Genomic DNA, 16813 nt, shown 5'->3' with positions numbered 1-16813 from the left:
TCTCTACCCAACATGTAGCAAAGATCTGAAGCCCCTAGCAAAGTGGAAGGAGAATCATGGAGGAGGGGGGTGGGGGTGCTGGACTGAGGAAATTCCAAGGAGAAGTCATTCCAGCAATTTTCCCCAAAGCCTGAGGGAGCTAGTAGGAAAGAGTAAGATGCTCAGGACTTTCCTGGTGGTCCAGTGGCTAAGAAGCCTGCTCCCAATGCAGGGGGCCCAGGTTCCATCACTGGTCAGAGAACTAAATCCCACATGCCACAGCTAAAGATCCTGGGTGCCTCAACTAAGACCCAGAACAGCCAAATAAATAAATTAAAAAAAAAAAAAGAATAAGATGCTCATCACAGATGTGTGCCAGGAGGTGGGGAGGGGCATGATGGTGCAGGAGGATTCCTGCAGGCATGTTGAACCATGAGACCCATGTCTCCTTATGCACACATGGGGACCCTGGCCTGAAAGGACACATCACTGAATGTGAGCTCTTGCCCATGAAGACTGGCTGTTTTGGTAAGGGGCAGGGTTTCCCAGACCGGTCCTGCTCTACAAGCTTGCCTGGGAGCCGAGTCCTCTGCCTTTTCCCTGGTTAGATAAAACCCAGTAAGGTCAAGTTGCAGTGAGGGAGATGAACACCAGGTGGCGCTGTGGACTCACGCGGCCCAGTTCACCCTGGAATGTCTTGGGTACCACACTGGTGAAGTGAAGTGAAATGAAAGTCTCAGTAGCGTCCGACTCTTTGCGACCTCATGGACTGTCCACGGAATTCTCCAGGCCATAATACTGGAGTGGGTAGCCTTTCCCTTCTCCAGGGGATCTTCCCCAGCCCAGGAATCGAACTAGGGTCTCCCGCATTGTGGGCAGATTCTTTATCAACTGAGCTACCGCTGGTCCAGGAGATCAAACCAGTCAATCCTAAAGGAAATCAGTCCTGAATACTTATAGGAAGGATTGATGCTGAAGCTGAAGCTCAAATACTTTGGCCACCTGATGCGAAGAACTGACTCACTGGAAAAGACCCTGATGCTAGAAAAGATTGAAGGTAGGAGGAGAAGGGGATGATAGAGGATGAGATGGTTGGATGGCATCACTGACTCAATGGACATGAGTTTGAGCAAGCTCCAGGAGTTGGTGAAGGACAGGGAAGCCTGGTGTGGTTCAGTTCATGGGGTCAAAAAGAGTTGGACACGACTGAGAGACAACTGAACTGAACTGACCACTGGTCACCTGAGCTTACCCTGCTCCCCACACATCTCAACTTCTCCATGACTCCCGTAGAGTCCAAGCAGCAACAGCCAAGCTTTGTTCTCATGGATCAAGGTTCTTCCCAGATTTGTCCCCAGACCTACATCCCACTCCCTCCCACCACCCCCACTGGCATGTGCAGGTCCCTACCACTGCAGATCCCCTGGAGGAGGGCATGGCAGTTCACTCCAGTACTCTCGCTTGGAGAATCCCATGGACAGATGAGCGTGGTGGGCTACAGTCCTTGGGGTCACAAAGAGTCAGACATGACTGAAGTGTTAGCATGCACATCACTGCAGAGGGTTTCCAGCCTCCACCTCCAGCCTTGATTTACCACCTGTCCTCAGAGCAACCCTTGCTGCTGCTGCTGCTACTGCTGCTAAGTCGCTTCAGTCGTGTCCGACTCTGTGCAACCCCATAGACGGCAGCCCACCAGGCTCCCCCGTCCCTGGGATTCTCCAGGCAAGAACACTGGAGTGGGTTGCCATTTCCTTCTTAGTGCTAAAGGCCCAACTCCCGAATTTCCTCTGCAGACCCTTCCTACATGCATGCTAAGTCGCTTCAGTCTGTGTCCGACTCTTTGCAACCCTAAGGACTGTAGCCCACCAGGCTCCTGTGTTTATGAGATTCTCCAGGCAAGAATACAGGAGTGGGTTGCCATGCCCGCCTCCAGGGTATCTTCCCAACCCAGGGATTGAACCTGCGTCTCCCGCAACTCCTGCATTGCAAGCTGATTCTTTACTGCTGAGTCTCTGGGAAGCCCAGAGCCTTCCTGAGCCCTTCCTAATTTGGGGCAGACCTCTTCCTCCCGAGCCTCCCCGCACACTCCCACCAGCTGGGACTCTCAAAGGGCAAGGTCTGGCTCTGATTACCTGATGCCCAGCACAGGGCCTGGCACAAAGCCAGCTCTGAATGAATCTGTTAGGTAGTTAGAATAGGAAAAAGGAGTCCAGAACAGCAGTGGATAAAAGACAAGGGAAAAGCCCGCAAAAACAAAACAAAGGAAGGTCCGAGGATGCTGGTGAGGACCTCAGGTGGAACAAACAGCACTCCTGGCTGGCCCAGTTTACATAGGGCAGGTCCAGGGGGAGGAGAAAAAACGTATAAAAAGAGGAGCCGAAGGCCCAGGGGTCTTTCTCTCCTGTGCGTGTGCTTTCTCGCTCTTTCTCTTTCTCTATCTCTCTCTCTCTATCTCTCTCTCTCTTCTCTTCACGTCTTTGTGTCGGCATGCCCTCAAGCCTCGAGGATGTATTTTCCTTTATTTTCTAGATAAAACTGATCCGCCCAAGAACTGTAACACAGACTGTCTGAGACCTGTGAGGCGCCGAGGGCTTTTATGTCCGTCGCTTCAAATCTTTGTTGTGACAAAACAGAACCGAGGAGATTAGACTCCCCTAACAAATCAACCCACCAGTTCAGTCTTGGTAGGGCTGACATTTCAGGGGAGGGCAGGTCATAAAAACCTGAATTTGGATGTAGACCAACCTGGATTAAACCTCAGAGACCTACCTCAGAGGCCTTGATCAAGGCCTTCCCTTCTCTGGGGCTTTCTGCATCTGATACTTCTGGATCAGATAACCTCTAACGCCCCTCTCAGGGGGACTCCTCACCACCACCGATTCCCCGCCACAACCCCCAGCTTCATCCCACAAGTGAAGTTTGAAAGTTGAGGAGTGACTTGCCCAGGATCTCCCAGTTCTAGAGCTGCATTCTGATCTGCAAAGACCACTAACTCCACATTAGGGGGACTGCTGCCCCATCCCCCAGCCCCAGGTAGGGCAGAGTCATCCCTGTCCCCACTGGCTTTGGCTAAGGGAGCCCCAAAGGGGCCTCTGACAACCTAGCAACAGCCTCCACCCCCTCCATAAACACCACCTTTGAGCATGTGCTGTTCAGCTTAAGCTCAAGGGACTTATTTACTGTGAAAACAATGTAAGCGCTGCTGGCATTTTGAAAAACGGAGAAGAGCAGTCAACTTCCCACTGGCCCTAAACTGAGATGGAATTAAAAACAGCAACCAGCCCTGACCTCTTCTGACCTGAGCCTCTTTAAGCCCTTCTCCTTCCCTGCAACCCTCATCTTCCTAACAGCCCAGGGGGGCTGGCAGCGGCAGCCTCATTAATAAACGTGGACCAGGCTTGGAGTGGGAGGGGGCTGTCCAAGGTCACCTGGCTGAGGCGGGGCAGCCCTGTGAACTCTCAATCTGACTGTACACCTACTACACCCAGGTTGCCTGTCTACGGGGCCGGGACTGCCTACCTTCGGAAAGCCACATTCCAGGGAGGGAAAAAGAGGGTCAACACCTCCTATATTCATTAACTCAGCGGCTAGTGACCTTCTACCAACAGTCAGGGTCAGGGGAAAATGTGAGATTTTAGGGGAACAGAACTGGATGAGAATCCTGCTCTGCTGTGATGCTGGGAGATCCTCTTCTCTGGTGTCAGCACCCACCTCTGGAGATTGAGTATAATAAGGGTACTGACCTCAGAGGGTTCTTACAAAAGTAACTGAAACACACAAGGTAGGAGCTACACCGCCCGGAGCAAACACAGAAGTCACTGACCTCCAAACCTCAGCCACTGTCTGGCCCTGAGGAGCCAAGAGCCTTCCTTCTGAGCAGGATCCAGCCAGGCCGGGGTCTCAGGCCCCCACTTTCAGGCACCTGCTTTCAGGCCTGGCTTCCTCTGTTGCTCTGAAAACATCCTTCTGGCCAGACCTCTCGGTCCCAGTTGCCCAACCCTGCTCCTGGCTCTCTCTGGGGCCTCCCCTGGGCCCCCGCTTGAGCACCAGTTGCCAGCGATGAGCCTCCCTCTTAAAGGAACACAATGATGGCCATAAGGCTTACCCCACCTGCTATTCCTGCATTTGTGCCTCAGGACAATTCACTAGCCCCTTCTTGAGTCTCAAATCCTGAAAGATGATGCACTGAAAGTGCTGCACTCAATATGCCAGCAAATTTGGAAAACACACCAGTGGCCACAGGACTGGAAAAGGTCAGTTTTCATTCCAATCCCAAAGAAGGGCAATGCCAAAGAATGCTCAAACTACCGCACAATTGCACTCATCTCACACGCTAATAAAGTCATGCTCAAAATTCTCCAAGCCAGGCTTCAGCAATACATCTGATGTTCAAGATGTTCAACATCTGATACTTCCAGATGTTCAAGCTGGTTTTAGAAAAGGCAGAGGAACCAGAGATCAAATTGCCAACATCCACTGGATCATCAAAAAAGCAAGAGAGTTCCAGAAAACCATCTATTTCTGCTTTATTGACTATGCCAAAGCCTTTGACTGTGTGGATCACAATAAACTGTGCAAAATTCTTCAAGAGATGAGAATACCAGACCACCTGACCTGCCTCTTGAGAAACCTGTATGCAGGTCAGGAAGCAACAGTTAGAACTGGACATGGAACAACAGACTGGTTCCAAATAGGAAAAGGAGTACGTCAAGGCTGTATATTGTCACCCTGCTTATTTAACTTCTATGCAGAGTACATCATGAGAAACGCTGGGCTGGAAGAAACACAAGCTGGAATCAAGATTGCCGGGAGAAATATCAATAACCTCAGATATGCAGATGACACCACCCTTATGTCGACAGTGAAGAGGGAACTAAACAGCCTCTTGATGACAGTGAAAGAGGAGAGTGAAAAAGTTGGCTTAAAGCTCAACATTCAGAAAACGAAGATCACGGCATCCAGTCCCATCACGTCATGGCAAATAGTTGGGGAAACAGTGGAAATAATGGCTGACTTTATTTGTTTTGGCTCCAAAATCACTGTAGATGGTGATTGTAGCCATGAAATAAAAAGACGCTTACTCCTTGGGAGGAAAGTTATGACCAACCTCGTTCAGTTCAATTCAGTCGCTCAGTAGTGTCCGACTCTTTCCAACCCCATGAATTGCAGCACGCCAGGCCTCCCTGTCCATCACCAACTCCTGGAGTTCACTCAAACTCACATCCATTGAGTCAGTGATGCCATCCAGCCATCTCATCCTCTGTCGTCCCCTTTTCCTCCTGCCCCCAATCCCCCCCAGCATCAGAGTCTTTTCCAATGAGTCAACTCTTCGCATGAGGTGGCCAAAGTATTGGAGTTTCAGCTTTAGCATCATTTCTCCCAAAGAACACCCAGGACTGATCTCCTTTAGGATGGACTTGTTGGATCTCCTTGCAGTCCAAGGGACTCTCAAGAGTCTGCTCCAACATCACAGTTCAAAAGGATCAATTCTTTGGCGCTCAGCTTTCTTCACAGTCCAACTCTCACATCCATACATGACTACTGGAAAAGCCATAGCCTTGACTAGATGGACCTTTGTTGGCAAAGTAATGTCTCTGCTTTTGAATATGCTATCTAGGTTGGTCATAACTTTCCTTCCAAGGAGTAAGAGTCTTTTAATTTCATGGATTCAATCACCATCTACAGTGATTTTGGAGCCCAGAAAAATAAAGTCTGACACTGTTTCCACTGTTTCCCCATCTATTTCCCATGAAGTGATGGGACCAGATGCCATGATCTTCGTTTTCTGAATGTTGAGCTTTAAGCCAACTTTTTCACTCTCCTCTTTCACTGTCATCAAGAGGCTCTTTAGTTCCTCTTCACTGTCGACATAAGGGTGGTGTCATCTGCATATCTGAGGTTATTGATATTTCTCCCGGCAATCTTGATTCCAGCTTGTGTTTCTTCCAGTCCAGCGTTTCTCATGATGTACTCTGCATAGAAGTTAAATAAGCAGGGTGACAATATACAGCCTTGACGTACTCCTTTTCCTATTTGGAACCAGTCTGTTGTTCCATGTCCAGTTCTAACTGTTGCTTCCTGACCTGCATACAGGTTTCTCAAGAGGCAGGTCAGGTGGTCTGGTATTCCCATCTTTTGAAGAATTTTGCACAGTTTATTGTGATCCACACAGTCAAAGGCTTTGGCATAGTCAATAAAGCAGAAATAGATGGTTTTCTGGAACTCTCTTGCTTTTTTGATGATCCAGCGGATGTTGGCAATTTGATCTCTGGTTTCTCTGCCTTTTCTAAAACCAGCTTGAACATCTGGAAGTTCATGTATTGCTGAAGCCTGGCTTGGAGAATTTTGAGCATGACTTTAATAGTGTGTGACATGAGTGCAATTGTGCCGTAGTTTGAGCATTCTTTGGCATGGCCTTTCTTTGGGATTGGAATGAAAACTGACTTTTTCCAGTCCTGTGGCCACTGCTGAGTTTTCCAAATTTGCTGGCATATTGAATGCAGCACTTTCACAGCATCATCTTCCAGGATTTGAAATAGCTCAACTGGAAACCCATCCCCTCCACTAGCTTTTTTCATAGTGATGCTTTCTAAGGCCCACTTGACTTCACATTCCAGGATGTCTGGCTCTAGGTCAGTGATCACACCATCGTGATTATCTGGATCGTGAAGATCTTTTTGTACAGTTCTTCTGTGTATTCTTGCCATCTCTTCTTAATATCTTCTGCTTGTTAGGTCCATACCATTTCTGTCCTTTATCAAGGCCATCTTTGCATGAAATGTTCCCTTAGTATCTCTGATTTTCTTGAAGAGATCTTTAGTCTTTCCCATTCTGTTGTTTTCCTCTATTTGTTTGCATTAATCGCTGAAGAAGGCTTTCTTATCTCTTCTTGCTATTCTTTGGAACTCTGCATTTAAATGGGTATATCTTTTCTTTTCTTTTCTCCTGTGCTTTTCACTTCTTTTCTTTTCAGAACTATTTGCAAGGCCTCCCCAGACAGCCATTTGCTTTTTTGCATCTCTTTTCCATGGGGATGGTCTTGATCTCTGTCTCCTGTACAATGTCACGAACCTCCGTCCATAGTTCATCAGGCACTCTATCTATCAGATCTAGTTCCTTAAATCTATTTCTCACTTCCACTGTATAATCATAAGGGACTTGATTTAGGTCATACCTGAATGGTCTAGTGGTTTCCCCTACTTTCTTCAATTTAAGTCTGAATTTGGCAATAAGGAGTTCATGATCTGAGCCACAGTCAGCTCCTGGTCTTGCTTTTGCTGACTGTATAGAGCTTCTCCATCTTTGGCTGCAAAGAATATAATCAATCTGATTTCGGTGTTGACCATCTGCTGATGTCCATGTGTAGAGTCTTCTCTTGTATTGTTGGAAGAGGGTGTTTGTTATGACCAGTGCATTTTCTTGGCAAAACTCTATTAGCCTTTGCCCTGCTTCATTCCCTATTCCAAGGCCAAATTTGCCTGTTACTCCAGGTGTTTCTTGACTTCCTACTTTTGCATTCCAGTCCCCTATAATGAAAAGGACATCTTTTGGGGGTGTTAGTTCTAAAAGGTCTTGTAGGTCTTCATAGAACCGTTCAACTTCAGCTTCTTCAGCGTTACTGGTTGGGGCATAGACTTGGATTACTGTGATATTGAATGGTTTGCCTTGGAAATGAACAGAGATCATTCTGTCATTTTTGAGATTGCATCCAAGTACTGCATTTCGGACTCTTTTGTTGACCATGATGGCTATTCCATTTCTTCTGAGGGATTCCTGCCCACAGTAGTAGATATAATGGTCATCTGAGTTAAATTCACCCATTCCAGTCCATTTCAGTTCGCTGATTCCTAGAATGTCGACATTCACTCTTGCCATCTCTTGTTTGACCACTTCCAATTTGCCTTGATTCATGGACCTGACATTCCAGGTTCCTATGCAATATTGCTCTTTACAGCATCGGACCTTGCTTCTATCACCAGTCCCATCCACAACTGGGTATTGTTTTTGCTTTGGCTCCATCCCTTCATTTTTTCTGGAGTTCTTTCTCCACTGATCTCCAGTAGCATATGGGCACCTACCGACCTGGTGAGTTCCTCTTTCAGTATCCTATCATTTTGCTTTTTCATACTGTTCATGGGGTTCTCAAGGCAAGAATACTGAAGTGGTTTGCCATTCCCTTCTCCAGTGGACCACATTCTGTCAGACGTCTCCACCATGACCCGCCCGTCTTGGGTGGCCCCACACTGCATAGTTTAGTTTCATTGAGTTAGACAAGGCTGTGGTCCGTGGGATTAGTATGACTAGTTTTCTGTATTTCTGTATTTCTGTTTCAGGGTGTCTGCCCTCTGATGCCCTTTCGCAACACCTTCTGTCTTACTTGGGTTTCTCTTACCTTGGACGTGGGGTATCTATTCATGGCTGCTCCAGCAAAGCGCAGCCACTGCTCCTTACCTTGGATGAGGGGTATCTCCTCACAGCCGCCCCTCCTGACCGTGAACGTGGAGTAGCTGCTCTTGGCCCTCCTGCACCCGACCTAGACAGCATATTAAAAAGCAGAAACATTACTTTGCCAACAAAGGTCCATCTAGTCAAGGCTATGGTTTTTCCAGTAGTCATGTATGGATGTGAGAGTTGGACTGTGAAGAAAGCTGAACGCCGAAGAATTGATCCTTTTAAACTGTGATGTTGGAGAAGACTCTTGAGAGTCCCTTGCACTGCAAGGAGATCCAACAAGTCCATCCTAAAGGAGATCAGTCCTGGGTGTTCATTGGAAGGACTGATGCTGAAGCTGAAACTCCAATACTTTGGCCACCTCATGCGAAGAGTTGACTTATTGGAAAAGACCCTGATGCTGGGAGGGATTGGGGGCAGGAGGAAAAGGGGATGACAGAGGATGAGATGGCTGGATGGCATCACTGACTCGATGCACATGAGTTTGGGTAAACTCTGGGAGTTGGTGATGGACAGGGAGGCCTGGCGTGCTGCAATTCATGGGGTCGCAAAGAGTTGGACATGACTGAGCGAGTGAACTGAACTGAACTGAACTGAATCTGTGAAAAGGATTGCGGTGAGACTGTGAAAGGTACTTGTAAGGAAACTCGGGTTCACTACAGATCTAAAGTACTGGTAGATTTTTGTTTGTCTTTGGAAAGGTGTATCCAACCCCTGAAGGGAAAAACCTGGGCCTCACCCTACATCTTCCAGATCCCAGAGCTGGGGGGGGTGGCAGGGGTGGAGGTATCTGTATTTCACCAGCTCCCTGGGGCTTCCCTGAGGGCTCAAACAATAAAGTATCTGCTTGCAATGCAGGCAGGCAGCAAAAACAAGACTGGGAGCTGACTGTGGCTCAGATCATGAACTCCTTATTGCCAAATTCAGACTTAAATTGAAGAAAGTAGGGAAAACCACTAGACCACTCAGGTATGACCTAAATCAAGTCCCTTATGATTATACAGTGGAAGTGAGAAATAGACTTAAGGGACTAGATCTGATAGACAGAATGCCTGATGAACTACGGACAGAAGTTCATGATATTGTACAGGAGACAAGGATCAAAACCATCCCCAAGAAAAAGAAATGCAAAAAAGCAAAATGGCTGTCTGGGGAGGCCTTACAAATAGTTGTGAAAAGAAGAGAAGCAAAAAGCAAAGGAGAAAAGGAAAGATATACCCATTTGAATGCAGAGTTCCAAAGAATAGCAAGGAGAGATAGGAAAGCCTTCCTCAGTGATCAATGCAAATAAATAGAGGAAAACAATAGAATGGGAAAGACAAGAGATCTCTTCAAGAAAATCAGAGATACCAAGGGAACATTTCATGCAAAGATGGGCTTAATAAAGGACAGAAATGGTATGGACCTAACAGAAGCAGAAGATATTAAGAAGAGGTGGCAAGAATACACAGAAGAACTGTACAAAAAAGATCTTCACGACCCAGATAACCACGATGGCGTGATCACTCACCGAGAGCCAGACATCCTGGAATGTGAAGTCAAGTGGGCCTTAGAAAGCATCACTACAAACAAAGCTAGTGGAGGTGATGGGATTCCAGTTGAGCTATTTCAAATCCTGGAAGATGATGCTGTGAAAGTGCTGCATTCAATATGCCAGCAAATTTGGAAAACTCAGCAGTGGCCACAGGACTGGAAAAAGTCAGTTTTCATTCCAATCCCAAAGAAAGGCAATGCCAAAGAATACTCAAACTACGGCACAATTGCACTCATGTCACACACTATTAAAGTCATGCTCAAAATTCTCCAAGCCAGGCTTCAGCAATACATGAACTTCCAGATGTTCAAGCTGGTTTTAGAAAAGGCAGAGAAACCAGAGATCAAATTGCCAACATCCGCTGGATCATCAAAAAAGCAAGAGAGTTCCAGAAAACCATCTATTTCTGCTTTATTGACTATGCCAAAGCCTTTGACTGTGTGGATCACAATAAACTGTGCAAAATTCTTCAAAAGATGGGAATACCAGACCACCTGACCTGCCTCTTGAGAAACCTGTATGCAGGTCAGGAAGCAACAGTTAGAACTGGACATGGAACAACAGACTGGTTCCAAATAGGAAAAGGAGTACGTCAAGGCTGTATATTGTCACCCTGCTTATTTAACTTCTATGCAGAGTACATCATGAGAAACGCTGGACTGGAAGAAACACAAGCTGGAATCAAGATTGCCGGGAGAAATATCAATAACCTCAGATATGCAGATGACACCACCCTTATGTCGACAGTGAAGAGGAACTAAAGAGCCTCTTGATGACAGTGAAAGAGGAGAGTGAAAAAGTTGGCTTAAAGCTCAACATTCAGAAAATGAAGATCATGGCGTCCAGTCCCGTCACTTCATGGCAAATAGTTGGGGAAACAGTGGAAATAATGGCTGACTTTATTTGTTTTGGCTCCAAAATCACTGTAGATGGTGATTGAATCCATGAAATTAAAAGACGCTTACTCCTTGGGAAGAAAGTTATGACCAACCTAGACAACATATTAAAAAGTAGAGATATTACTTTGTCAACAAAGGTCCATCTAGTCAAGGCTATGGTTTTTCCAGTAGTCATGTATGGATGTGAGAGTTGGACTATAAAGAAAGCTGAGTGCTGAAGAATTGATGCTTTTGAACTGTAGCATTGGAGAAGACTCTTGAGAGTCCCTTGGACTGCAAGGAGATCCAACAAGTCCATCCTAAAGGAGATCAGTCCTGGGTGTTCATTGGAAGGACTGATGCTGAAGCTGAAATTCCAATACTTTGGCCACATGATGTGAAGAGCTGACTCATTGGAAAAGACCGTGATGCTGGGAAAGATTGAGGGCAGGAGGAGAAGGGGACGACAGAGGATGAGATGGTTGGATTGCATCACCGACTCGATGTACATGAGTTTGGGTAAACTCTGGGAATTGGTGATGGACAGGGAGGCCTGGCATGCTGCGGTTCATGTGGTCACAAAGAGTCGGACTTAATTGTCCGACTCTTAATTGAACTTAATTGGACTGAACTGAACTGAACTAAAGTGAGGGACTTAATTGAACTGAACTGCCATGCAGGAGACTAGGCTTCAATCTCTGGGTGAGTGATATCCCCTGGAGAAGGAAATGGCAATGCACTTCAGTTTTCTTGCCTGGAAAATCCCATGGACAGAGGAGCCTGGCCATGAGGGTCATAAAGAGTCAGACATGACTGAGCATGTGATGGATATTATAGGAATTCTTTTTTTTTTTTTTGCTCAACTTTATAGTTTTGAATTCTACGTAGTTGATACATGAGGGCTAATTCATTTCTTTTAATTGTTATTTTGTATAGCATTGTAGGAATATATCACAATTTATGCATTTCTCACGCCCATATGTCTTCATTTTTTTAACTGAAATCATATAGTACGTTTTACTTTATAACATGTTTTTAATTTATTTTATTTGGCTGCACTGGGTCTTAGTTGCAACATGTGGGATCTAGTCCCTGACCAGGAATCGAACCCAGTCCCCCTCCATGGGAGCATAGAGTCTTAGCCACTGGATCACCGGGGAAGTCCCTATAGGAATTCTTAAGCAAAGGAACAGGTATTGACTGTGAGATATTAGAGATAGATCTAGGTAGTTCCAGCCCCACCAACTGCCTGTAAACTAGGTAGATCCTGGGAGGGGTCTTGGGCCCTGAGAACACCCAGAGTCCCAGAGGCCAGATCTAGAAGGAACAGGAAGTGCAGAAAAAAAGAGTTCAGTCTTCACTTCCTCCGAGAGGGTTCCATTTGCTATCTGCATCCAACAGAAAACAAAAGCTTCCTGGGACTTCCCCAGTGGTGCCGCCGAGGGTAAGCATCCTTGCTTCCAGGGGTCTCTGGTCAGGGAACTAAGATCCCACATGTTCCGTGCATGCTTAGTCACCTCAGTCAGAGTTCTGGTTTTGTTCCCTGCAGTGTGGCTGGGACCCATAATGGTGTCTGGCCCAACGTGTTGTTTAATGACTAAAACAAACTCTGCTGCAGGGCCTGGGAAGAAAGATTTTTCCTTTTGCCTCTCTAGTTATGGCCCCTTTGTTGTAGTTGATTAGTCCCTAAGTCATGTCTGGCTCTTGAGAGACCCCCATGGACTGGGCCCGCCAGGCTCCTCTGTCCATAGGATTTCCCAGGCAAGAATACTGGACTAGGTAGCCATTTCCTTCTCCAGGGGATCTTCCCAACCCAGGGATCGAACCTGCATCTCCTGCATTGGCAGCCAGGTTCTTGACCACTGAGCCAGCTGGGAAGCCTTTGGAAGGGATATGTTAATCTCTTCTTTTCACAGGTGAGCAGGGTCAGATAATCTCCCTGTGAGCTAAACAAAGGCACTTTAGTGTAACAGGACTTCCCTTGTGGCTCAGCTGGTAAAGAATCTGCCTGCAATGAGGGAGACCTGGGTTCCATCCCTGGGTTGGGAAGATCCCCTGGAGAAGGGAAAGGCTACCCACTCCAGTATTCTTTTTTTTTTTTTCCACTCCAGTATTCTTGACTGGAAAATCCCATGGATGGAGGAGCCTGGCAGACTGAGTCACTTCACTTTGCTTTACTTTAGTTTAACAGTCAGGTAGAGGGGCAGGGTCCTCTGCGATGGGCCATTATGTATGATTATAGTAACAGCGGTGAAAAGCAAGTCAAAAGAAACAGTTCCAACACAGAGTCAGATATGGTATTCTCTGCAACAGGATGGCAGGCAACACTCCCTGGCCACCATGGTCTCACAGTCCTAACAGGCCAGGATTACATCCTCATTTATGTAGATGAAGAAATGGAGGCCCAGCAAAGGAAGGTGACCTGTCCAAGACCCTAAATTATCAGACACCTCACTGCAGTTCTCCGGACTCCGCCTCCAGGGATCTGCCCAGGGTACCACAGCTACCAAGACAGGAAAACAAACAGGCCTATCAAAAGCATTTACTCATAGGTATGTGGATGTGTTTCAGTAAGAAAGAAAAAAGAATGAGTTTTTCTCTTTCCCTTTCCTGAGAACGAAGAAGATAAAGAGAACAGTGAGCAGGCCCGAGCATTCCTAGTGTTTTTTTTCACTTTGTGTGCTCAGTCACTTCAGTCATGTCCCACTCTTTGCAACCCCATGGACTATAGCCATGGACTCTATCCATGGGATTCTCCAGGCAAGAATACTGGAGTGGATTGCCATTTCTCCCTCCAGGGGAGTCTTCCCCACCCAGGGATCGGACCCAAGTCTCCAGCGTCTCCTGCATTGCAAGCAGATTCTTTACTGTTTGAGCCATCAGGGAAGTCCTTTTTTTTTTTTTCAGTCAGTTCAGTCACTCAGTAGTGTCCTACTCTTTTTTTTTTAACTGCTCCTAACTCTGCATGTCTATAACTAAGCTTGCTTTTCTGCTTCCTAACTCGTCCAAGGTAAGGAGCATTGGCTGCGCTTTGCTGGAGCAGCCGTGAAGAGATACCCCACGCCCAAGGTAAGAGAAACCCAAGTAAGACGGTAGGTGTTGCAAGAGGGCATCAGAGGGCAGACACATTGAAACCATACTCACAGAAAACTAGTCAATCCAATCACACTACGACCACAGCCTTGTCTAACTCAATGAAACTAAGCCATGCCTGTGGGGCAACCCAAGATGGGCGGGTCATGGTGGAGAGATCTGACAGAATGTGGTCCACTGGAGAAGGGAATGGCAAACCACTTCAGTATTCTTGCCTTGAGAACCCCATGAACAGTATGAAAAGGCAAAATGATTGGATACTGAAAGAGAAACTCCCCCGGTCAGTAGGTGCCCAATATGGTACTGGAGATCAGTGGAGAAATAATTCCAGAAAGAATGAACGGATGGAGCCAAAGCAAAAACAATACCCAGATGTGGATGCGACTGGTGATAGAAGCAAGGTCCAATGCTGTAAAGAGCAATATTGCATAGGAACCTGGAATGTCAGGTCCATGAATCAAGGCAAACTGGAAGTGGTCAAACAAGAGAGGGCAAGAGTGAATGTCGACATTCTAGGAATCAGCGAACTGAAATGGACTGGAATGGGTGAATTTAACTCAGATGACCATTATATCTACTACTGTGGGCAGGAATCCCTCAGAAGAAATGGAGTGGCCATCATGGTCAACAAAAGAATCCGAAATGCAGTACTTGGATGCAATCTCAAAAACGACAGAATGATCTCTGTTCGTTTCCAAGGCAAACCATTCAATATCACAGTAATCCAAATCTATGCCCCAACCAGTAATGCTGAAGAAGCTGAAGTTGAACGGTTCTATGAAGACCTACAAGACCTTTTAGAACTAACACCCCAAAAAGATGTCCTTTTCATTATAGGGGACTGGAATGCAAAAGTAGGAAGTCAAGAAACACCTGGAGTAACAGGCAAATTTGGCCTTGGAATACGGAATGAAGCAGGGCAAAAGCTAATAGAGTTTTGCCAAGAAAATGCACTGGTCATAACAAACACCCTCTTCCAACAACACAAGAGAAGACTCAATACATGGACATGACCAGATGGTCAACACCAAAATCAGATTGATGATGTTCTTTGCAGCCAAAGATGGAGAAGCTCTATACAGTCAGCAAAAACAAGACCAGGAGCTGACTGTGGCTCAGACCATGAACTCCTTATTGCCAAATTCAGACTTAAATTGAAGAAAGTAGGGAAAACCACTAGACCACTCAGGTATGACCTAAATCAAATCCCTTATGATTATACAGTGGAAGTGAGAAATAGATTTAAGGGACTAGATCTGATAGAGTGCCTGATGAATTATGGAATGAGGTTCGTGACATTGTACCGGAGACAGGGATCAAGACCATTCCCATGGAAAAGAAATGCAAAAAAGCAAAATGGCTGTCTGGGGAGGTCTTACAAATAGCTGTGAAAAGAAAAGAAGTGAAAAGCAAAGGAGAAAAGGAAAGATATAAACATTTGAATGCAGAGTTCCAAAGAATAGCAAGAAGAGATAAGAAAGCCTTCTTCAGCGATTAATGCAAAGAAATAGAGGAAAACAACAGAATGGGAAAGACTAGGGATTTCTTCAAGAAAATCAGAGATACCAAGGGAACATTTCATGCAAAGATGGGCTCGATAAAGGACAGAAATGGTATGGACCTAACAGAAGCAGAAGATATTAAGAAGAGGTGGCAAGAATACACAGAAGAACTGTACAAAAAGATCTTCACGACCCAGATAACCACGATGGTGTGATCACTCACCGAGAGCCAGACATCCTGGAATGTGAAGTCAAGTGGGCCTTAGAAAGCATCACTACAAAGCTAGTGGAGGTGATGGAATTCCAGTTGAGCCATTCCAAATCTTGAAAGACGATGCTGTGAAAGTGCTGCATTCAATATGCCAGCAAATTTGGAAAACTCAGCAGTGGCCACAGGACTGGAAAAAGTCAGTTTTCATTCCAGTCCCAAAGAAAGGCAATGCCAAAGAATGCTCAAATTACCGCACAATTGCACTCATCTCACACACTAGTAAAGTCATGCTCAAAATTCTCCAAGCCAGGCTTCAGCAATATGTGAACCGTGAACTTCCTGATGTTCAAGCTGGTTTTAGAAAAGGCAGAGGAACCAGAGATCAAATTGCCAACATCCGCTGGATCATGGAAAAAGCAAGAGAGTTCCAGAAAAACATCTATTTCTGCTTTATTGACTATGCCAAAGCCTTTGACTGTGTGCATCACAATAAACTGTGCAAAATTCTTCAAGAGATGGGAATACCAAACCACCTGTTCTGCCTCTTGAGAAATTTGTATGCAGGTCAGGAAGCAACAGTTAGAACTGGACATGGAACAACAGACTGGTTCCAAATAGGAAAAGGAGTTCGTCAAGGCTGTATATTGTCACCCTGTTTATTTAACTTCTATGCAGAGTACATCATGAGAAACGCTGGACTGGAAGAAACACAAGCTGGAATCAAGATTGCCGGGAGAAATATCAATAACCTCAGATATGCAGATGACACCACCCTTATGGCAGAAAGTGAAGAGGAACTAAAAAGCCTCTTGATGAAAGTGAAAGAGGAGAGTGAAAAAGTTGGCTTAAAGCTCAACATTCAGAAAACGATCATGGCATCCGGTCCCATCACTTCATGGGAAATAGATGGGGAAACAGTGGAAACAGTGTCAGACTTTCTTTTTCTGGGCTCCAAAATCACTGCAGATGGTGACTGCAGCCATGAAATTAAAAGACCCTTACTCCTTGGAAGGAAAGTTATGACCAAACTAGATAGCATATTCAAAAGCAGAGACATTACTTTGCCAACAAAGGTCCGTCTAGTCAAGGCTATGGTTTTTCCTGTGGTCATGTATGGATGTGAGAGTTGGACTGTGAAGAAGGCTGAGCGCCGAAGAATTGATGC

The sequence above is a fragment of the Bos javanicus genome, chromosome 5, assembly GCF_032452875.1.
Source record: "Bos javanicus breed banteng chromosome 5, ARS-OSU_banteng_1.0, whole genome shotgun sequence".
Classification (NCBI taxonomy): Eukaryota; Metazoa; Chordata; class Mammalia; order Artiodactyla; family Bovidae; genus Bos; species Bos javanicus.
Note: the sequence above shows the minus strand (reverse complement) of the source record.